At 41.9% G+C, this 23144-nt stretch overlaps 1 long non-coding RNA gene and 1 pseudogene across 1 annotated transcript; both read right to left on the reverse strand.

Annotated features, from left to right (window-relative positions):
* The window catches only part of LOC115135208 (ectonucleoside triphosphate diphosphohydrolase 6-like), a 38611-nt pseudogene extending 16484 nt beyond the window's left edge, over positions 1–22127 (reverse strand).
* On the reverse strand, positions 703–6662 carry LOC135573681 (uncharacterized). Its single transcript, XR_010464833.1, has 2 exons — positions 3505–6662; positions 703–3324 (listed from the first exon to the last, which is right to left on the reverse strand). It is a non-coding gene; the product is annotated as an uncharacterized LOC135573681 (long non-coding RNA).
* Positions 22128–23144: the final 1017 nt, after the last annotated feature.

Raw genomic sequence — 23144 nt, forward strand, 5'->3', positions numbered from 1 at the left:
GCAGCAGCTATATAGAGATGACTTGGAATGAAATAATAAAGTCATCAAATAAAATAAATGTAGTAAGTTATTTTTAAATTAAAACATAACAAAAAGTAAGTTTGAATGACAATGAGGGGCAGTATTTTTACAGCTACTGCCGGTTTGCCTGAGGCTGATGCCGTGTAGGTGTTTCTACACATGCATATACACACTCATTCAAATGCCCACATGTGCACATACAGGGACACACACACGTAAATACTGTAATACATGCACTTTCTTTTAATTTTATTGGTGCATCGGGTCTTGGGGGTGGGGAATGGAATATTAATTTATTTAAAAATATATAATTCTGTGGGGGGAGAGGGGCTTGGATGCTTGAGGGCAGCTCTTGGGGAACTGTGGGAAGGGTGTTGGACTGGAGGTTGGGAGCTTGGGCCGGTGACTGATGGATCGCTAGTTCGAGTCCCCGTTTTTGACCTTGTGGGAGATCTGCCGACGTGCCCTTGAGCAGGGCGTTGACCGTGGTTGTTTCTGTGCGTCGCTCTGGATGTGAGTCTGTTAGATGACTAATGTGATGTAGTTGTTGAGCGGCGTCACTGCGAGTAAATTTCATGTTTTAAAGAACAAGAAATACACAACTGAAATATTTGATTAAAGAAATGTGAATAAATGATGGTTAATAGTAATAAGAAGTCATGTGCAGTCACTACCATCATGGAACTTTTATGAATTCATTTATTCAGTGTTGTTACATAATTCAACCCACATAATAAGTGCATTTTAATGTAACTATTATTTATGTTTTACAGAAACCAGAATCCGTGATTATTTTATAATTGAACCAGAACTCAAAAAGCACTAACCCTGCACTGTATCTGCATGCTGTTGGCTAGAGAGCACGTGTCAAGACCAGAGTAGGCACATTTGCTATTTAACTCAACAGTTTGAACAAAACTATCAGTAGAGTTGAAAATGCAATGGTAACACATTGAGATTTTTATTCAGTACACGAAAACACATTGAGTGCACTACGTCACACACTGATTTTTATTTGCAACAAGTCAGTTTGGTGGGAAAATGGGCATCTTTTCTTTATGCAGATTTTATATTTTATTTATTCGCATGAAAATCTGTTGCCACTTGGATGGAAACCAAGTTAGTGGTGCGGAAAAATCCTACTCAAGGATCCAGTCCTATGATAACTGTTCATCAATTTCTGCTCACTTAAAAAGGCTTTATTTTCTTTTGATGCCAATTCATCATGCAAGATTAAAGAAAGAACTAGAAAGGTTTGTTTCATGTACAGTTACAAGATGACATGGCGTCATAACCTGGGTTGTTCTGAACAGAATGAGCCTGTCTATTGTGACAAATTTGCAGTGGAACTTCTTTCTAAGCATACCAACATGATCATACATCTCTTTGAATTGCCCTGTGAAAGCCTAACACTAAGATCGTATTTTATAACTTAGCTAGTCATGTTCGCAAATGAACAAGCTTTCAAATGTTGCCCACCTGACCCAGATTGTGATTTTTAACAGGATGTTTTTGGATTGTGTAAACAATAATTGTGTGATGGCGGGGATTCAGGGTTGTGTTCCAAACAAAACTACAAGTGTGCTTGCTTTAGTTCCTCAACAGCAGAGCAAGGAGAGCTAAAAAAATAAATAAAAAAGAAGCACCCTATAGTTGAAGACCCTTCGAGTTAAAAGTGCATTTAAATGACTTAAGAGCTGTGCACACTTGAGAGGTGTTTATCCTCTCACTCAAACCCGTCATTGTTTTGTCTGTTGCACCTACCCCACATTTTCCAGGAATATTCTTATGTTACTGAATGTATCCAGAGTATTTTCAGATTTCATTAACAAAAGTGGCAAAAAGTACAGTAAATGTAGAATGCAAATAAAATAAAAAATGTGATGTTTGGATTTAGTCTGGTTTCAGGTGAATTGTTGTGTCCTCAATTTTGGTCTAATAATTTACCCATAATCTCCAAACTGTTTCCTTTTAATTGCTACCATGCCTATGCATTTCATATTTGAGTCTTTCTATAAATGCAGGTACCAGTGAGCATTTCTTGTAGTGGACAACTGTTTGGAGCTGTTACAAAGTCATTCATAATAATTTACTTTATTTCTTCTTCACATGAATACATTAAAGATACTGAACACTGAACAAAAATATAAATGCAACATGTAAAGTTTGGTCCCATGTTTCATGAGCTGAAATAAAACATTTTAAAATAACTCAAATATTGTGCAAAAATTACATCCCTGTTAGTGAGCATTTCTCATTGCCAAGGTAGGCCACACCAGTAAGGTAGATGGATTATCAAGAAGCTGATTAAACAGAATTATCATTACACAGGTGTGCCTTGTGCTGGGGACAATAAAAGGCCACTAAAATGTGCAGTTGTCTCACAACACAATGCCACAGATGTCTCAAGTTGAGGGAGCGTGCAATTGGCATGCTGAATGCAGGAATGTTTACCAGAGCTGTTGCCAAAGTATTGAATGTTCATATCTCTACCATAAGCCACCTCCAACGTTGTTTTAGAGAATTTGGCAGTACGTCCAACCGCAGACGACGTGTATGTTGTCGTGTGGGCGGGTGGTTTGCTGATGTCAATGTTGTCAGAGTGTCCCATGGTGGGTTGGGGTTATGGTATTGGGCAGGCATAAGCTACGGACAATGAACACAATTGCATTTTATCGATTGCAATTTGAAGGCACAGAGATACCGTGACAAGATCCTGAGGCCCATTGTCATGCCATTCATTCACCACCATCACCTCATGTTTCAGCATGATAATGCACGGCTCAATGTCTAAAGCAGGGGTCCCCAAACTTTTTCCTGTGAGGGCCACATAACTTTTCCCTTCTCTGATGGGGGGCCGGTGTCAGTTTGTAACAGAAAAAGTGTGACGATCGTAGGGGAGCTTAAAAAATGTATTGTTTTCCAGAAAGCCACACATAACCAAATAACCCTTTCCAGGTTCTTTACAGAAAAAAAGTCAGGAAACAAATAATAACACTATTAATGAAATAAATAATAACTAAATAACCCTCTCTGAGTTCTTCACAGAAAAAACAGGAAATAAATAATAACTAAATAACTCTCTCTGGGTTCTTCATAGAAAAAAAAGCCATGGAACATTAACTTTCTGTCGTGCCATGCACAATCTTAACAGATAAAAGTTCAGCTCAGTTGTCAGAGCAGAATCTCTCTGACACATATGAGCAGTCTCTTAAAGTTCTTGTGTTCCTTCCTTATAATCCTTTTGTAGGTTCCAGTAGGCTTGTAGACACCGCTGTTTGCAGCTCTCTCTCATCAACTTCCCTGTGAAAACCACAAAAGAAGCAGGTTGAGAAACTGAACTAAGTGATACAGCACCTACACAGCACAATACATTTCACTACCAGTATGGTTGTAAAGATGGATTTTATCCCAGCAGATTTTATTATGATTATATTTGTTTATGCTCAGAATGACTCATTCAAGTCAGAAAAGTGAGCTTACCTATGTATGTTCATCAGTGTGAACTGTGGGCCTGCATCTGGCTGGTGAGAAGTTGAATATCAGGTTCCATTCTAGTTACAGCCAGTCTCAAGCACTGATGCAAATGTTCATCTGTCAATCTTGATCTCATCGGGGTTTTCAGCAGTTTCATGCGAGAAAAGGTTTTCTCGCAGATATACGTGCTGCCAAAAACTGTGGACATTTTCATTGCGTGTTTTTTGATGTTTGGATATGTGTCGTTTGGGAGGGCGGCATAGAAGTCAATGAGACTGTTGGGCTTGAATGAGTCTTTCAGAACATCACAGTTCTGTAACTCAGCCAACTCAAACTGATATGAAGGCTGGGCTTCATCAATGTCGGCAACAAAGGGGTTCTGAAAAAGACGGATTTCTTTTGCATGAACATGTAGTTCACTGAATCGCACACCGAACTCCGCCTTCAGCATTTCCAGTGCTTCCACGCACTTTTCAGCTGGGAACGGGACCGCTGGGTTCTCTGTCGACAGGTTTTGGGTAGCAGGAAGATGGACGAAGTTGCGCTTTTTCACTTGTTCCAAAAGCAGCGCTAATTTCACCTCAAATGCTTTTATGTGTGAATACATGTCGCAAATGAGTTTCCCCTCGCCTTGTAGCTGCAAGTTAAGGCTGTTAAGTATTTCTGTCACGTCTGTTAAAAATGCGAGGTGCCATTTCCATTCTGGGTCGATCAGCTCTGGGACCGTTTTGTCTTTTAAATGAAGAAATGCGTTAATTTCGGGTAGCAGCTCGTAAAAACGCCTCAAAACTCTGCCCCGGCTCAGCCATCGGACCTCTGTGTAGTACAGCACATCTCCGTGCGTAGACTCCAGTTCAGACAGGAATTCTTGGAACTGCCTGTGTTTAAGTCCCTTTGCTCTGATGAAGTTTTGCACGACACCACAACCTTCATTACAGAATCCCACTTCAACACTTTGCAGCACAGTGCTTGCTGGTGAATTAGGCAGTGGACTCGTAGCGGGGCGGTGAGACCCCTTTTTTCCAACTCCCGGTTCATGCGTCCTATTAGACCGCGAGTTTCGCCCACCATGCTAGGAGCCCCGTCAGTCGTGATGCTAGCTAGCTTTGACCAGTCCAGGTCCAACTTCTCCATGGTTTGGCACACTTTGTCAAAAATATCCTCTCCCGTTGTAGTCCCTTTGAGACTTTGGAGGGCTGCCAGCTCCTCGCATATCTCAAAGTTTGCGCTAACTCCACGAATAAAAATGAGCAGTTGCGCTGTGTCTTGCACGTCCGTGCTCTCATCCAGTGCTAATGAAAAAAAGTCAAATTCTTTCGTCTTCTGCTGCAGCTGGGCATATACATTACTCCCGATTTCTTCAACGCGTCTGGTGATTGTACTCGCCGACAGACTTACGGCATTAAATGCATCTTTCTTCTCGGGACACACCTCCTCCGCGACAGCATCCATACATTTCTTAACAAACTCTCCGTCAGTGAAAGGCTTACCGCTTCTTGCTATCAGTTTAGCAACCCGAAAGCTGGCCCGAACGGATGCCTGGTTCAGCTGAGCTTGGCGTACAAATGTATTCTGCTGAGATAGTAGTCCACTTTTTAGCTTTGAGAGTTTGTCTGCTCGTATTTGGCCTTGCAAGCTATCGTACTTGTCTTTGTGACGGGATTCATAGTGTCGGCGAAGATTGTATTCTTTGAATACCGCCACCGTCTCTTGACAGATGAGACAAACAGCCTTTTCTTTGCATTGAACAAAAAAAAAAATTGTTTGTCCACTACAGGTTAAATACCCTGCATTCTGAATCAATTTTTCTCTTACCTAACCTTTTCGCCATTATTCCGTTCTCTCTTTGACAGGGCCGGGCCTAGGATTTTTTTTCTGGAGGCCAAATAGGAAAAAAAATTGATAGCGTCTCTGGTATTGTTCAGAGGGCCGGGCCAAATGTGCTGACGGGCCGTATCCGGCCCGCGGGCCGTAGTTTGGTGACCACTGGTCTAAAGGATCTGTACACAATTCCTGGAAGCTGAAAATGTCCCAGTTCTTCCATGGCCTGCATAACCACCAGACATGTCACCCATTGAGCATGTTTGGGATGCTCCCTATGTTATGGTGTGCACACATATCCCAAATAATGTATGGATTGAAAATCGAATACTTCTAACACAAAGCATAACTTTAACATGATGAACCAAGACAAATCGATACGGTCATTAACCGGGTTCTTCAATAACTCTGCATAATAGTTGTTTGAGGCGCATATGATCTCCGGTTGTTTAGTTATGGGGGGAAATTTTCGATTTTGGAAAGGATTTTCTGAATGACAGTCAAGTGATAGAGCCGGAGTAATACTGCCTGGCTAATGGGGTGGGCTCTAGACCATCCTATCAGCCAATCGGGGCTGTGTATGTAAATATCTTCATTCGTTTCCCAACGCCCACACGATCAGACTGAGCATTTGAAGGGCCAAAGGAGGCTCAGGGAAATAAATTATTACAAATTAGTTATTTTCATTAAATAAACAGTGATTTATTAGACATACAGTGATGATTTAAAAATAAAATTACAACTGCATGGGGGCTTTAATAGCAGTCAAGTACCTGCTTCCCCTGTCCTTGCATTTCTTGATTAGTTACATCTGCTTTCCTCATCTCTTTCTTTCCTATATACTTTCTCACCTTATCCAATGGGTTTTCCCCATTCCTCGCCTTCTCAAAGCACATTGGGGAGAGGAGTCAAAGTTCCTCCCCTCGGGCAACAATGCACGTTCAAGAAGAGGCAAGGAGTGGAGAAAACAAGGACAGAGGAAGCAAGAATTTGACTGTTAGTCTTCTAAGACAGACACACACAATGCTTGAAGAGTTTACTGAATAATGATTGTATTATATCAACTATTAAAACATAAATTCTGTTGATCTTTTTCATGGTGGTTTCATGGTGGTTTGGGGCGGCAGGGTAGCCTAGTGGTTAGTGTTGGACTAGTAACCGGAAGGTTGCAAGTTCAAACCCCCGAGCTGACACGGTACAAATCTGTCGTTCTGCCCCTGAACAGGCAGTTAACCCACTGTTCCTAGGCCATCATTGAAAATAAGAATTTGTTCTTAACTGACTGTTCAGGGGCAGAACGACAGATTTGTACCGTGTCAGCTCGGGGGTTTGAACTTGCAACCTTCCGGTTACTAGTCCAACACTAACTGACTAACCTTAAATAAAGGTTTTTAAAAATTATTCAGCTATGTTTAGCATGGCTATAAATGGAGAAGTTGACTAAAGCACAAAAAGACCTGGCAACTACACATGAGAAATAAACATGTTGTGTCCATGTTTCTTGTGACATTTTGAATGACATGTAGATGTTTTATTGCTGCTAGGTGGATTTAGTTTCATTGTGCCTACCTAGACTTTTATTCTTGTAATTACACGTGAAGCTGCAAGAAAATCATGTTTAAATGTGTATCAAATCATTTAGAAATGTTGACCCTGATGTCACACATTGGCCCCTTTATTTATAGAAAGACCCATTTCTTCTGTAATAAACATTTAAATCTAACCCTATCCATATAGGCCAATTCCCATAAGTGTAGTGTTGAAGACATGCTCTGGAACTTGTGACTAGTAAGTATTCTTTAAACCTCCCACTTTGGGCTGCATGTGTCAATGTGTAGTTCATACCATGCGTAATCTATGAGCAGAATTACTGTCTTACCTCAATTAGCGACAAATCCCTAGTTTGAAAGACACTATTTAACGGAAGCTGTGTGGTGCCATTTTCCTCACATTTTCCTCCACGTGGGCCACCCCACTAGCAATTAGAGTTTCAGCCAATGAGCTTTAGCCCCTCGCCCTTTGAGTGACAAACAGCAAGATGCACACCCAGCAGAGCGAGAGAGCAATGACGTAGTGCCCATAGCTGCACATATGTGACATAGTAAATAAATGAACGGTCATAACCGTGGGGGGGGAACAAACAGCTGACTGAAGACAGGACGCCTGGGCATTCTTTCCGTTTCTGCAGGAAAATGGTGCTAACACGTGCCACTACAACGTGAAGAAACCACAGATAGGAGCCAGATGTCTCTCAGGATGTATAAATCAGAAGCATCAGTTTAGATAATTTGTTGTATATTACTTATGAGGCACATCTGAAAACCTAATAATTTACTTATTGTTTTTACTGGACTGATTGACTGACCATCAGATGCAGTCTGAGGGGAGGGAGATTCCAGCAATCAGGCTGCCTCTCACCCTAATCAGTGTCCCGCCACTCTCCCTCCTTCCGCTGAGAAAAGGGGAGTCTTCCAGCTCACAGCGAAACTCAAGTCGCACTGCATTATTTGCCTCATGCACCAATTAATGTCGTTACTCCTATGACCAAAAAATGTGAATTATTCCTTGATATTAAAAGACAAGCCGCTAATAATACTGCTAAGACAAGCCGCTAAATAAAAAAAGCTTAAATCGGAAACACTTTGCAATACTCATTCATTGCAGCTATCATGCTGGTTGTAGGGAGAAGTACAGTACGAGTCAAGTTTGGACACACCTACTCATTCCAGGGTTTTTTCTTTATTTTTATTATTTTCTTCATTGTAAAATAGTGAAAACATCAACACTTTTTTGGTTACTACATGTATCCATATGTGTTATGTCAATATTTTATATTTGAGATTCTTCCCAAGTGGCCACCCTTTGCTTTTGACAGCTTTGCACACTCTTGGCATTCTCTCAAACATTTTCATGAGGTAGTCACCTGGAATGCTTTTCAATTAACGGGTGTGCATTGCTAAAAGCTAATTTGTGGAATATCTTTCATAACGCGTCTGAGCCAATCAGTTGTTGTGGCAAGGTAGGGGTGGTAAACATATTTTTTTATTTAACTAGGCAAGTCAGTTGAGAACAAATTCTTATTTACAATAGCGGCATACCAAAAGGCCTCCTGCAGGGACGGGGGCTGGGATTAAAAATATAGGACAAAAACACACATCACAACAGTACATAAAGAGAGACCTAAAACAACTGTCCAGTTTGAGTGTTTGTTGCAGCTCGTTCCAGTCGCTAGCTGCAGTGAACTGAAAAGACAAGCGACCCAGGGATGTGTGTGCTTTGGGGGACCTTTAACAGAATGTAACTAGCAGAATGGATGTTATGTGGAGGATGAGGGCTGCAGTAGATATCTCAGGGGGAGTAGGCCTAAGAAGGTTTTATAAATAAGAATTAACCAGTTGGTCTTGCAACAGGTATACAGAGATGACCAGTTTACAGAAGAGTATAGTGCAGTGATGTGTCCTATAAGGAGCATTGGTGGCAAATCTGATGGCCGAATGGTAAATAACATCTAGCCGCTCGAGAGCACCCTTACCTGCTGATATATCAATTATGTCGCCGTAATCTAGCATGGGTATGATGGTCATCTGAATCAGGGTTAGTTTGGGCAGCTGGGGTGAAAGAGGAGTGATTACGATAGAGGAAACCAAATCTAGATTTAACCTTAGCCTGCAGCTTAGATTTGTGCTGAGAGAAGGACAGTGTACTGTCTAGCCATACTCCCAAGTACTTGTATGAGGTCACTACCTCAAGGTCTAAACCCTCAGAGGTAGTAATCACACCTGCGGGGACGGGCATTCTTCTTACCAAACCACATTACCTTTGTTTTGGAGGTGATCAGAACAAGGTTAAGGGCAGAGAAAGCTTGTTGGACACTAAGAAAGCGTTGTTTTAGAGTGTTTAACACAAAATCCGGGGAGGGGCCAGGTAAGTATAAGACTATCATCTGCATATGAATGGATGAGAGAGGTTCCTACTGCCTGAGCTATGTTGTTGATGTAAATTGAGAAGAGAGTGGGGCCTAGGATTGAGCCTTGGGGTACACCCTTGGTGACAGGCAGTGGCTGAGACAGCAGATGTTCGGACATTATACACTGCATTATTTGAGAGAGGTAGTTAGCAAACCAGGCCAAAGACCCCTCAGAGACACCAAAACCCCTTAGCCGGCCCACAAGAATGGAATGGTCTACCATTTCAAACGTATTTGGTAAAAGGCTAAGTCAATATATTGGCAAGAACAGCTCAAATAAGCAATTTCAAAAACTGAAAGTTTCTTCAAATGCAGTCGCAAAAACCTGGCTGAAACTGGCTCGCATGAGGACCACCACAGGAAATTAAGACACAGAGTTACCTCTGCTGCAGAGGATAAGTTCATTAGAGTTACCAGCCTCAGAAAATGGCAATTAACTGCACCTCAGATTGTTACTTGAACTCTAAGGTGCAAACACAGACTGCGTGAATCAGGCCTTAAATGGTCGAATTGCTGCAAAGAAACCACTACTAAAAAAAACAAATAAGGAGACTTGCTTGGGCTAAGAAACACAAGCAATGGACATTAGACCGGTACAAATCTGTCCGTTGGTCTGATGAGTCCAAATTTGCGATTTTTGGTTCCAACCACCGTGTCTTTGTGAGACACAGTAGGTGAACAGATGATCTCCGCATGTGTGGTTCCCACCGTGAAGCATGGAGGAGATGGTGTTTTGCTGGTGACACTGATTTATTTAGAATTCAAGGCACACTTAACCAGCATGGCTACCACAGCATTCTGCAGCGATACTCCATCGCATCTGGTTTGCGCTTAGTGGGACTATAATTTGTTCTTCAACAGGACAATGACCCAACACACCTCCAGGCTGTGTAAGGGCTATTTGACCAAGGTGAATAGAGTGCTGCATCAGATGACCTGGCCTCCAATTACCTGACCTCAACCCAATTGAGATGATTTGGGATGAGTTGGACCGCAGAGTGAAGGAAAAGCAGCCAACAAGTGCTCAGCATATGTAAGAACTCCTTCAAGACTGTTGGAAAAGCATTCCAGGTGAAGCTGGTTGAGAGAATGTCAAGAGTGTACAAAGCTGTCATAAATGCAAAGGGAGGCTACTTTGAAGAATCTCAAATATATTTTGATTTGTTTAACACTTTTTTGGTTACTACATGATTCATTGTGTTATTTCATAGTTTTGATATCTTATTATTCTACAAATGTAGAAAATAGTAAAAAAAAAAAAACTTGAATGGATAGTTGTCCAAACTCTGACTGGCACTGTAGGCGAGTTGAATTAGGGAGAACAAACATTTCATGGCTTAGAAAAGCGTTTTGAACAAAGTGTTGACAGTGCTGAATAATAACTTAAACATTAACTTAATCATAAAAACAGAAGCTCTTTGCTGTATTTGTTGAGTCCCTCTAGTTATAGTTGTAAAAGCTTTGATCTCACAGTATCAACTTTGCTGTGCATTCAAGGCTTCTTTTTACAGTCTATGGCTTGAGGAAACAGTGCAGACACTGATCTGAGCTCCGATTGGCCACCGGTAGGCCTATAGGAGCACTTGATTTGCTCTCTGGGACTGCCGGGTAGGCAGAGTTCAACATTCAGACACATTAAATGGTTTAAAGAAAAAAAATGAGAACACTGCCTTCCCGGCACTAGGGCTGCTGAATCAAGTGCTCCTACTGCCAACAGTGTGAAACAAAGGAAAAAGTAGGAACACAAGGCTTTATCGTGGTTGTTTTTTTTCCCAGAAAAGTTTGGTGATAAGACAAGAAATGCCTTGGAGATCAACCAGTCGATCGCAATCAACCAGTTGGTGACCACTGGTTTAAAACTTCCACTCACCACCAAATATGGTGATGAGAGAAAGTCCAGTGGCGGGAAGTGGGAGAAGATGGAGCTAGAGGAAACTTGGCCAACGTTCTGCAAATTTTCACATTGATGAAACATTAGATCTCAATTCAGTTCTGTTCCCAAAACTAGAATCTCTTACGAACAGAGTGCACTGCGTTTTGTCCACTTGATCCTTTGCCAAAATTGCGTTCTTTAGAAGTGTAAGGGTGAATTGAGTTATTGCACGCGCACGCTTCACTGTATTTGCATATAGGAAATATGCAAATACATGCTAACACGTGCCACTAGGAACTCACTAGCTTGTACTTAACTCTGCCCACCTCCGTGCTTTTTCTGCCCACTATGTTAAATTTGCTCGCATTGGAAACGACGCTGGGTTAGTTACCAGTATCTTCGATTAAACTTTGTTGCTTCTTGCTGAAACAAACAAAACAACATGGTGTTGTAGCAAACAAGGCATTGGTTACCTAGGCAAGGCGCCCCTCCCTGCAGCACATGCAGTCAGTCAGGAGAGCAGACAATGTCTCTTTCTGTACTAGTCAAACGGTGACCAAGATCATTTGGCTGACCAATAACAGTCATCCAAAATTCCACGGCCGTCACAGCCCTACATGGCAGTAGAAATACCTGCACAGGAAGGAAGTGTTTTGTGAAACGACATGTGGTTGAAGGCTAGACATACCTTCATCAGTGCCATCCATTATAGACACACTGTCCCCTCTGGACAGGAATGGAGACTCCAGAAACACCTCTCTCACCTTGATAGAAAACTTTAGGTAAGTCCACAATCATGTTTGGAAGCCGTTTTCCACATGCATACTCCAGGTACATTCTTTCTATAATAAAACTATTTTCAATACATGCATGTAGACTATTTACGTAATTGACTATTTAGATTGAATTCAAGCCACACCTCCCTTTGTTGTACAAAGCGGTTGGGTAAGGTAACACTGCCACGTAGAAGGTAGAGGGATCAATGCAACAGGTCAATTAACTACTAAATAGCAGTATTATAGATTTAGGATCTGTCGTCCTTATCTGAATATGTTATAGGCTATTAAATGGAGAAAGAGAGAGGTGGAGAGGAGAATGTGTGAGTAGTGGAGGATCCTGAACACCGACAGGCAATAAAACTAGATAATAACAGGTCACTTATGCAATAAACTCATGACAATTGCTTTCAGCTGATAGTATTACAGAATTACAGTTAGGGGTGAATGTAGACATGTTATGCAAATACATTGCTTAGCTCATTTCTAAGTGGGCAACTCATGCCTTGACCGCTGCCAACCTACATTCTCTTTCCACCACAACTTTTACAGTGTAACGTCAGAAATCAGAGTGAAATGTAACAAGACGGCTAAAACGAAAGATAACTCCACAGGAGTAGAGTGAGGATTGTGCAGAGTGTTTGTGGTCTGGTCATCTATCTATGCAGTGTCCACAGACAGTGACCTGCGGCGAAAGGCTCACCCTGTCCAGGTGTGTGGCCTTCTCCCCAGGCAGAAGGCGAAGGCCTGCGGTGGCCTTGAGGACCAGAGGAGTGCTGCTCCACACAGAGGAGGGAATGCCGTCCTGGGCCACCTCCAACAGCTCCAAGATCCCTTCTTTACACTGAGAAACAACCCACAGAGAAGGCAAGGGATTAGATTTCAAAAGATATTGTCAGGGCAATAAGAAATTGCCTACATTCTGGACTGTTAGCTGTAGATGTGGCACAAAGCTTTTTGTCAATATACAGTGTCCTCGGGAAGATTTTCGGACCTCTTGACTTTTTCCACATTTTGTTACGTTACAGCCTTTTTAATACATTTTAGAGTTCGTTTTTTTCCTCAATCTACACACCCATAATGACAAAGCAAAAACAAGTTTAGATGTGCAAATGTATCAAAAATAAAAAATAAAAACCAGAAATATCACATTTCCATAAGTAATCAGACCCTTTACTCAGTACTTGTTGAGGCACCTTTGGCAGTGATTACTACCTCGAATCTTCTTGGGTATGATGCTACAAGCTTGGCACACCTGTATTTGGGGAGTTTCTCCCATTCTTCTCTGCAGATCCTCTCAAGCTCTGTCAGGTTGGATGGGGAGCGTAGCGGCACAGATATTGTCAGGTTTCTCCAGAGATGTTCGATCAGGTTCAAGTCCAGGATCTGGCTGGGCCACTCAAGGACATTGAGACTTGTCCCGAAGCCACTCCTGCATTGTCTTGGCTGTGTGCTTAGGGTCGTTGTCTTGTTGGAAGGTGAACCATCGTCCCAGTCTGAAGTGCTGAGCACTCTGGAGCAGGTTTTCATCAAGGATCTCTCTGTACTTTCTCTGTTCATTTTACCCTCGATCCAGTCCCGGCAGCTGAAAAACATCCCCAAAGCATGATGCTGCCACCACCATGCTTCACCGTAGGGATGGTACCAGGTGTACTCCAGATGTGACTATTGACATTCAGGTCAAATAGTTCAATCTTAGTTTCATCAGACCAAAGAATCTTGTTTCTCATGGTCTGAGTCCTTAAGGTGCCTTTTGGCAAACTCCAAGCGGGCTGTCATGTGCCTTTTACTGAGTAGTAGCTTCGTCTGGCCTCTCTACCATTAAGTCCTGATTGGTGGAGTGCTGCAGAGATTGTTACCCTTCTGGAAGGTTCTCCCATCTCCACAGAGTAACTCTGGAGTTGTCAGAGTGACCATTGGGTTCTTGGTCACCTCCCTGACCAAGACCCTTCTCCCTCGATTGCGCCGTTTGACTTGGTGGCCAGCTCTAGGAAGTCTTGGCAGTCCCAAACTTCTTCCATTTAAGAATGAGGGAGGCCACTGTGTTCTTGGGAACTTCAATGTTGCAGAAATGTTTTGTTACCCTTTCCCAGATCTGTGCCTCGACACATTCCTGTCTCAGAGCTCTACAGACAATTCCTTCAACCTCATGGCCTGGTTTTTGCTCCGACATGCACTGTCAACTGTGGAACCTTATATAGACCGGTGTGTGCCTTTCCAAATCATGTCCAATTAATTGAATTTACCACATGTGGACTCAAGTTATAGAAACATCAAGGATGATCAATGAAAACAGGATGCACCTGTGCTCAATTTTAAGTCTCATAGCAAAGGGTCTGTATACTTATGTAAATAAGGTATTTCTGTTTAGTTTTTTTTACATTTGCAAAAAATTATAAACCCGTTTTCAATTTGTTATTATGGGATATTGTGTGTAGATTGAGGAAAGATGTTCATTTAATCCATTTTAGAATAAGGCTGTAACGTAACAAAATGTGGAAAAAGGGGTCTGAAAACTTTCCGATTGCAATGTACATGAAGTTGATTCCCTTTTCTGGATCATCAGCATATGCAGATAGACCTGGTTTTATTGCTCTGAATGTTTCATGTGCCAATTTAGGAACCTCTGTGGGAGAAAAAAAGACAAAAACAACAAAAGAGTTGTATAAAGCCCACTGCAGAAATCTACTTACACAATTCACAATTTAAAGGGAATTGTAGGGTGATAATGTAGATTTAACTAATGCTAATAGTTACCAAAGGCAGAGATCCATGGCAAACTGCGTGCTATTATACAGTAGCCTACATAACACTGCCTTAACAAGTGACTTGTTCCATCTTGTCAGAATTTATACATTTCTTCTGTGATGCTTATGACCTACTGACATGTCTCTGCAAAACGATTAAGGCCATTTCAACACACAGCAGGTGCTTGGAAACCATTAGAATAACAATCATAGATTTAACAATAACGCCAAAACAGCACTTATGTGATTTATCTTAATGTTGAAATAATGCGATAACTAAGCCATTTGGCAAAGCTTTACAGAAACTTTTTTTTTTTTTTTTTTGGATTCCTGATAGGAGGCATCGTAAGCCTAATATATGAGGCTCTAAATGGAGTAATGAATTTGTGCATTTTGTAATGGCAACATCACATAATACAAATTAAGCCTGAAAGCCTTCTCACATGAATTCAAATCTGTAATTAACACTTTTTGCTGCCTCACATGGCTGACAAATGCTAAAAGCAATGCAAAAAGCTACATTTAATTGATTCCGTTTGGTAAACTACATTTGCAGCTTATTCTATGTACATGCACCCAAACAAGTCCATGAATGGATGGAATAGAGCCTATATACATTTTCGGGTTGAGAGGTATGGAAGTAAACATTCTACATTATTTTCTACCTCTCCCAGGCAAGGGGTGTAATATTTGTTATCACATGTACCGTACCATTGTCCTCTAGTTGAAACTTGAAGACATGGATCCTTGTCCCTGTGCTCCCAGCATCAAAAATAACACCATACTGGAAACGTCCGCTGACCACTTCTGAGGAGGTTGGTCTGTTTGGGCTGCCCGACAAGCCCAATCTGGGGTGGAAGTGAGGTGGTATTTTAGAGATGGCTGGCCTTACACCATCATAGTGGTGCTTAACAAACATCAGGTAAGCCACCAGGCAAGCCCAAGAAGACAAAAACACTGATCTTCGGTAACCTCATGGTGACTGGTGTATGTAAGGCACATTCTGCAGTTCCATACAAAACTAAAGGCTGTAATTTCTGGTGTTCCTCCTATAAATGAAACAGACATACAGCAGTTAGCCATCTGATAGAAAGCTGTTCAATAATTGACATCAAGGTTTAGCTAGCTAGGCCACCTGTACTCATAATTTTAAGATTTTCAATTATATCCGTAGAAACTGTTCTAACTAGTACTAGCTAGCTACATAACTACATTTAAAAAAGACACCCTCCAGTGATTTTGGAACTTTTTCTTTTGAAAAGCAATATCCCAAATATAAAAAGTAGACACACTAATGGGAAAAAACATTTTTTTGAGCAAATGTGTTTTTTTAGACAACTACACTTCAAGTGGTATTGCATTCAAAGAGTGGCAGGTACCCTAGCGGTTAAGAGCTTTGGGACAGTAACTGAAAGGTCACGTTTCAAATCTCCCAGCCGACTAGGTAAACAAAATCTAAATTAAGTGCCTTGCTTGTGATGTCACCAGCCTCCCCCTTGCTTGAGGAACAATAGAGGCGCAATAGACAACAAATGAGGAAAGCCCGCCCTATCCACTTGTGCTATGTGATGACTTACCGGTGCCTTTTGTTAAGTGTTACGGATACAGTTATCCTGTGTGTGTGTATCCTGTGTGTGTGTTTCTTTTCTCTCCTTCTCCCCTCACAGGTGAAAATCATCACTCCCCAATCAGTCAACAATCAATCATCAATCAGAAGACACACATCCTCCTATTTCCTACCCTATCACAGTTCCTTCCCCATGGTTTAAAAACCCCATCATTTGTTTGCTCTGGAGCAATCTCTAGCTCAATCTCTCTGTAAATGCCATGTCTGTAGGTCTCTGTTTCACTCTCGCTTTGTGTCTTAACCTCTCTTTTGTTTGAGCACCTCCATAGCACTTTGTCATCACCTGTGAGTATTGTTTTTGGTTATGGTGTTTGTTTGTTTGTGGGAAAAGGGGGAAACCAAGACAAGTCGCCCATGGGCATACACTACCCGTAGGTGAACTTTGTTAAATACACTAGTTAGAACTGGGCGGACCACCCACTGTATTTTTGGTTAGTTAGTTAGCTGTTGTTAAAGTAGGCTAGTCTAGCTTAGGGGTGTTTTTGAATACTTATTGTTTCTTTCCTTGGGTCCAGCTCAGCCCCTTTTCCTGCTCCCCACATTACCGTGTGTTTATAAATAAACCTAGAGTTTGACGGTAGATTTCTGTTGTCGTGGTTATTTCGTGCACACTTTTACTTTGTCACAATAATAATTTGCATGAGTTATGTTACGGGTCTCATTACCATCCCCCCTAGACTGTCGGGCCAAAAGGGATTCGTAACATAAGTGGGGGCTCGTCCGGGATCTGTCATAACTGACACCCATGCCGCTCATGTAGATTGTTGTAGTGGTATAGTTCAGTGTTGAGCGTCATAGCTGAAGTAGCATTAGTGTTTGCTATTTTCTTTGGCACTTGTGAAGTAGTGTAACATGACTACTTTTGATTTGAGATCCTTTTTGGATAACCCTTCGTGGGAGGTTTTTGACAAATGTCGTAGAGTTGATTTAATGACCTTGGCTGACCATTATTCAGTATCGATTCCGCAGAGTTTAGTTAAGGCGGAGGTTAAACGGCTAGTATTAAATGTATTGTTGGAAGAGCAGGTGCTTGTGTTACCGCTGCCTGAGCCTACTACCCCTGTAGGGGATGTTGCTGCTCCTGTAAGCCCATTGGTGTCTGATAATGAGGGAGAGGCTAAAACACCAGCCCCATTGTCCCGTTTTGATCCACTCTCCCCACTGTCAAATGGTGATGCCAGGAGGGATGTCAGTTTAGCACAGTTCCAACTGGAGGTGGAAGAGAGCCCAAATTAGGCGAGAGACTCTCCAGTTGGAGATATGTGAAAAAGAACGAGAACAACGACATTTGGAGATGTGTAAAATTGAGGCAGACAGAGAACAAAGGCAGTTGGAGTTCAAAATGCGCCAGATGGAACTGGAGGCAGAGACAGCGAGGCTAGCCTCCGGTCCTACTATGCCTGTTTGTGAGCCGTCCTCACCTGCTGTGTCCTCAAATACGTTTGACATTAGTAGGCAGATTGCCTTAGTACCTTTGTTCAGAGAGTCAGAGGTTGACTCCTATTTTTGTGTATTTGAGCGTATAGCCGTAGCATTGAAATGGCCTGAAGAGGTATGGTGCCTATTACTTCAGTGTAAATTAACTGGTAAAGCCCAAGAGGTTTTGTCAGCGCTACCTCTGGAGGACAGTCTGAATTACGAAGTGGTCAAAGCTACTGTTCTTCGTGCCTATGAGCTTGTGCCTGAGGCATACCGACAGAGATTTAGGTCTCATAGAAAGTCTTCTAGTAAGACTTATGTGGAATTTGCTAGAGACAAGGGAAATCTGTTTGATAAATGGCATGCTGCTAGTAAGGTAACTGATTTCAACTCTCTCCGGGAGTTAATCTTGTTGGAAGAGTTTAAAAATTGCTTACCCGAACGCATTGTAGTTTACCTAAACGAACAGAAAGTATCCTCCCTGGCAGAAGCGTCTGTGTTGGCAGACGAGTGTGTGTTGACGCACAAGCGTGTGTTTTCGGCTCAAACTGAGAGTAGAGCCACTGATTTTCCTACCTTTAGCCCTAGTCGGCCAGCAGTAGTATATCAAGCACGCCAGAAGAATGAGCGTCCCTGTTTCTATTGTCATAAAGTAGGACATATGATTAATGATTGCTTCCTGCTTAAACGCAAACAAGGGATGCCTCTTCGTGCCAAGCCACCAACAGGTGTTGCTCTAATTCGTACGGTTGTGAGGTCTGCAACAAAACAGGTGCCTCAGGGTAACTGTAGTTTGAAAGTCTCAGTCCCCGACCGCAGTTATGAACCATTCATTTTCGAGGGGTTTGTGTCCCTAACGAATGACGAAGCGTCTCAGCGACCGGTTAAAATCCTTAGAGATACTGGTGCGGTGCAGTCGTTTATATTGTCTGATGTGTTGCCCTTATCTGACGATACATACTGTGGTTCCAGTGTGTTAGTGCAGGGTATTGAAATGGGTTTTGTCCCAGTGCCATTGCACTTTGTGAAAGTACACTGAGTTAATCAGTGGAATATTCAGAGTGGGGGTACGCCCTATGTTGCCAGTGAAAGGTGTGACCTTTATAATGGGTAACGATATTGGCGGAGGAAAGGTAGTACCCGTATTGGATAAAAGTGACCACTCTCTCTCGAATGAGCTGGCACAGCGTTATCCACATGTGTTCCCCGCTTGTGCTGTCACTCGTGCTCAGGCACTACAAGAGGGTGACCAGATAGATTTGTCGAACACTGTTCTGTTCAAAGAGGTTGATCAAGAAGATGGATTGTGTGATACCTCTGAGAAGCTGATCACCTCTGACAAACAGCCCAGGAAAGAATCAAAGAACGTTGAACTTATTGCTGATGCAATACAGTTACCAGTCACTCGTGAGCAGCTGATTGCTAACCAAAAGGTTGATAACAAACTTGCTAAATGTTTTTCTAGTGTTGTCTCATTGGAAGATGTGAAGAAGAAGAACGTGGCTTACTTCATTGATGGTAATCTCCTCATGCGTAAATGGAAATCCCATGTTGACGCGGATGGAGATTGGAATGCTGTTTACCAAATAGTGATTCCTACAGCCTTTCGACAAAATGTGTTATCCCTTGCTCATGATCACCAGTGGTCTGGTCATTTAGGAATCACAAAAACTTATGATCGGATCCTTCGACATTTCTTTTGGCCGGGTTTAAAACAAGATGTGACATGCCACACATGTCAGATAACCTGATTTGGTTTTCCTGTTATTCCTCCCGCTCCTCTTTGTCCCATACCTGTCATAGGTGAACCATTCGAGCATGTGGTGGTTGATTGTGTCGGACCGTTACCGAAGACAAAATTGGGTAACCAGTTTTTGTTAACGATAATGTGTATGGCTACAAGATACCCCGAGGCCATTCCTCTGAGAAGGATTACAGCCCCGGTAGTGAGTAAAGCCTTAATAAAATTCTTCACGACATTCGGGTTACCTAGGGTGGTACAAAGCGATCAAGGTACCAATTTCCTATCCAAGCTCTTCAAGCAGGTGTTAAAATCCTTGTCAATTACGCACCGTGTGTCAAGCGCCTATCACCCAGAGTCTCAGGGTGCACTTGAAAGATGGCATCAGACACTGAAGTCTATGCTACGTAAATATTGTTTGGAATCTGAGAAAGATTGGGATGAGGGAGTTCCTCTAGTTTTGTTTGCTGCTCGTGAAACTGTGCAGGAGTCCCTAGGTTTCAGCCCGGCTGAACTGGTGTTTGGTCACACAGTGAGAGGACCAATGAAAATCCTTAAAGAACAGTTCTTGTCCCAAGAGTTGTGTACAGGAGACGAGAATGTATTGGCAGATGCTTTGTCTCGTGTGTAATGATTGTTGTATGTTTTGGCAAGGTTGACTTTGTTATTGTTGTGAGTATTTATTGTAATACTGTGGTCGCAATCCCTAGGGTTGCTTCTTTAAGGGTGGGAGTGTTACGGATACAGTTATCCTGTGTGTGTGTATCCTGTGTGTTTCTTTTCTCTCCTTCTCCCCTCACAGGTGAAAATCATCACTCCCCAATCAGTCAATCAATCATCAATCAGAAGACACACATCCTCCTATTTCCTACCCTATCACAGTTCATTCCCCATGGTTTAAAAACCCCATCATTTGTTTGCTCTGGAGCAATCTCTAGCTCAATCTCTCTGTAAATGCCATGTCTGTAGGTCTCTGTGTTTCACCCTCGCTTTGTGTCTTAACCTCTCTTTTGTTTGAGCACCTCCATAGCACTTTGTCATCACCTGTGAGTATTGTTTTTGGTTATGGTGTTTGTTTGTTTGTGGGAAAAGGGGGAAACCAAGACAAGTCGCCCATGGGCATACTCTACCCGTAGGTGAACTTTGTTAAATACACTAGTTAGAACTGGGCGGACCACCCACTGTATTTTTGGTTAGTTAGTTAGCTGTTGTTAAAGTAGGCTAGTCTAGCTTAGGGGTGTTTTTGAATACTTATTGTTTCTTTCCTTGGGTCCAGCTCAGCCCCTTTTCCTGCTCCCCCCATTACCGTGTGTTTATAAATAAACCTAGAGTTTGACGGTAGATTTCTGTTGTCGTGGTTATTTCGTGCACACTTTTACTTTGTCACAATAATAATTTGCATGAGTTATGTTACGGGTCTCATTACCATCCCCCCTAGACTGTCGGGCCAAAAGGGATTCGTAACATTAAGTATATCAGGTGTTAAAGCGACACTCCAGTCTCCTCATATCATTTAACAATCGATTTACATAACAAAAAGGCACATTGCAAAATCCAGGTATGTCATGACATAACACAAGTGTGTGTGTGGGGGGGTTCTTAGGCACAACGCATCAAGGCATGCCTGGACACAGTCCTTAGCTGTGGTTTGTTGGCAATATACCACAAAATGAGGTGCCTTATTGCTATTATAAACTGTTTACCAACGTAATTTGGGCAGTGAAAATACATGTTCTGTCATACCAGTGGTATACGGCTGTCAGCCAATCAGCATTCAGGGCTCGAACCACACAGTTTATAAAGGTAATTTGCACAGGTGGTCGCGTTGTCTTCCGTAAACAAGCGCTGTAAACATGGAGATATTGCAGTGTGAGAACATCTTAACAATGTTTAAATTAATATAACGTTTTGAATAGGTTTCCTCGCTGATATGAAATTTAAGGTCCTTATGCTTCCATGTTAGTGTTAAAACAAAGCGTCGGGAATTTTAACAAAAACTTCCTACGGGCCATACAGAAAATGCCTTTGTCCAACATACATACAATGTGTAATGGAACAGAGTCATGATCAAAGGCTAAGCTTCTCTTGACCTGTGACTTCTGTAAGACAAGACATGGAGTGGGTTTCTCACTTTTGCATTGCTAATATGAATTCGTATGTACCTGGAATAGTGGCAGGCTGTCACTGTATTTTAGGGCTGTGAGAGATGTCAGAATTTATTCGCAGTTAGCAAGCTACTGTAACTGGCGTGGTCCCTGGCTTGCTGATTTTGAAGACAACTTACAAAACAAAAGATGGATACATACCTATGCGTGGATCATAAGTAGTTACTTACTCTGATTCCAGTTGCATGTTCGATATTCCTATTTCGGACGATGGCTTGACTAATACGATGTCAAATAATTAGCTTGGTGCACGAAACTCAACCAGAGAATTTTGAGGAGAAGGGGAAACTCCATTGGAATTTTATGAACGCTCATAGTGTACGTTGCTCATGCGTCGTCAATGGGCCGCGCGGTGCATTCTGGTAAATTCTGGGACAAGGAGATCTATCAAACATTAGCATGAAATTAGTTAACAGAACTACACCATTAAACATTTTCCCGGATGTGGGAGAATTAATTTATCTGTAATATTGTATCGCTTTTGGAATCGTGACATTACTTTTGAGGAAAGTAGGCAGGTTTCTTGACTCACCCTGACTTTGAGAAGGATTGCTTGACGATTCATTTAGCAACCGCGTGACGCAGCATGAGAACGTGAACGCAATTGGTCGACAGTCTGCTGGGTGAGGCGTAGTAAGTTCCTCCACTGCCCTATCCTTTATTTTCTTACTGTTATAAAACCACGCCAAATATATTTAAACTGTTGCACGTTGTGAAATACGTATACAATGATGCTGGACTGTTGCACGTCTGAATATTAATAAGCTTTTAAACTGTTGCACGTTGTGAAATACGTATACAATGATGCTGGACTGTTGCACGTCTGAATATTAATAAGCTTGCCTTTCTATACTTTGCAAAATGTGCTTCCATGCTGGCCAGATTTATTACATTATGAACAGATGTGTCTATGTACACAGTTAATTTACTCTCAAAAAGAGCAACTTACATTGTATTCAAAATTCATTAGTTTGTTTCACCCATTGCAACAAAAGCTACATTTTCAAATCAAGTAGAAGTTGTTCTCCCGAAGCCAGGAGAGCTTTGATGCTCATATGAAAATTGTTGCGTCAACTAGAACCATACCTAGCATGATAAATTAATCACTTTATATAAAAGCAACCTAAAAACAATAGTATGTTAACTAAATCAATTTCACACATCATGGACACACTGGCTTAAATATGTATAAAAACTCCATCCAAGGTTAAATTTGTTTTGAAAACTATGTGCCATCTTAAAAGGTTGTCCTCCACCTTGTTCATACTGCCACCGTTTTGCCCAAAAGTAAAGTTTGAAAAAGCAGAAGACAGAAAAACACCAGGCACACTTAATTTGTCTCACCGGAAAGCCGTTTGCACCTTAGGGCCAATGGAATGGATTTTTAACAAACAAAAAGAGAACAGGTTCTGCCCTATTCTTTCTCTAATATCGCTCTATCCTTTCTCTATCATCGCTGCCTCAAACCAACCCCCGATACCGCGTTCAAAACAACTCGGAAATCTCCGAT

The sequence above is a fragment of the Oncorhynchus nerka genome, linkage group LG10 (assembly GCF_034236695.1).
Source record: "Oncorhynchus nerka isolate Pitt River linkage group LG10, Oner_Uvic_2.0, whole genome shotgun sequence".
In the NCBI taxonomy this organism is placed as follows: domain Eukaryota; kingdom Metazoa; phylum Chordata; class Actinopteri; order Salmoniformes; family Salmonidae; genus Oncorhynchus; species Oncorhynchus nerka.